The sequence below is a fragment of the Panthera leo genome, chromosome B3, assembly GCF_018350215.1.
Source record: "Panthera leo isolate Ple1 chromosome B3, P.leo_Ple1_pat1.1, whole genome shotgun sequence".
NCBI classification, from domain to species: Eukaryota; Metazoa; Chordata; class Mammalia; order Carnivora; family Felidae; genus Panthera; species Panthera leo.
In genome coordinates, this window is record NC_056684.1 from 130016867 (window position 1) to 130018229 (window position 1363).

Below are 1363 nucleotides of genomic sequence, written 5' to 3' on the forward strand. Positions count from 1 at the left end.
ATGCATGTTAACTGTGCTAGGGAAGGAGGCCTACACCGTCCCGTGTTCCCCATTATCTTGGTATCATCGACACACATAGAGGCAGAATATGGTATTGCAGAGAAGAAAGAGGGGCTTTCATGCAAGGCTTTTTGGAAAAGTGTCATGTTGAAACTCTGAAATCAATTATGTGATAAGCTCTGATTTGTACTTATGTAATGTTAGCATCACCACTTATTTTTTCATTTCTAAAAGAAGAAATTAGAAGAGACACAAAATTGATTAAGTAAAAATCGAGTGATTAAGGCCATCCTACTATAGTTGCAAAATGTGTGTGTGTGTGTGTGTGTGCGTGTGTGTGTGTGTGTGATAAGATCTGACAGCCTTCATGACAATTTTTTGGGGGGAAACCTTAGCCAGTACATTAGCTATACTTACTAGGAGGAAAAAACCTAATTTCACCCAATGAATTTATTGTGATGGAATGTTTATTGGCTGAAAAATAAATAACACGTTCCTGAGATCCATCCAAGCAACAAAACTGATGTGAAGCATTCACTCCTAAAAAGAAAATCCACAGAAAATGCACCCATATTGAAAGTCTAACACACCAGAATGGAAAAGTCCTGGAAGGCCACGGCCAAAACATCTTTGCTGCAGCAGGAAAGAAATTTAAGTAAATCTTGGGTGTAATAAACACCAAAAGCCAGGTTGAAAGGAGCTGCAATGAATTGGTCTGCTTTACTTTCCTTTAAATGAGAAGAATATGATTATGGTTCAGGCTTTTGTACCTATTGAATTCACTCTCTTGACTTTCTTTTTTTTTTTTTTTTTTTGAAGCTTCAACTCTTTTTTTTTTTTTTAATTTTTTTTTTTTCAACGTTTTTTAATTTATTTTTGGGACAGAGAGAGACATAGCATGAACGGGGGAGGGGCAGAGAGAGAGGGAGACACAGAATCGGAAACAGGCTCCAGGCTCCGAGCCATCAGCCCAGAGCCTGACGCGGGGCTCGAACTCACGGAGCGCGAGATCGTGACCTGGCTGAAGTCGGACGCTTAACCGACTGCGCCACCCAGGCGCCCCTGAAGCTTCAACTCTTAATAGTCACAGTAATGAAAGTAAAATGAAACAAGACTGTATTTTCTTGGAGCTAATTTCAACTCTAAAGTTTTTAACCTTCTGCAGAAGTACATGGGTGGCTATAACTGCTAATAGGCAAGCTTGAAGGTCTAATTCACACCCATGGTCCTGTCGTTTCCCAGTAGAAAGATTCGTGGCTCCCAGGTGGTTTTTGTTGCAAGTGACCTATGAAGGTCTTTTCCACCAGTGAAAGTAACAAACTCTCTTCCTTGGCAGGTGTTGGATTCTGTGATACACGGCACC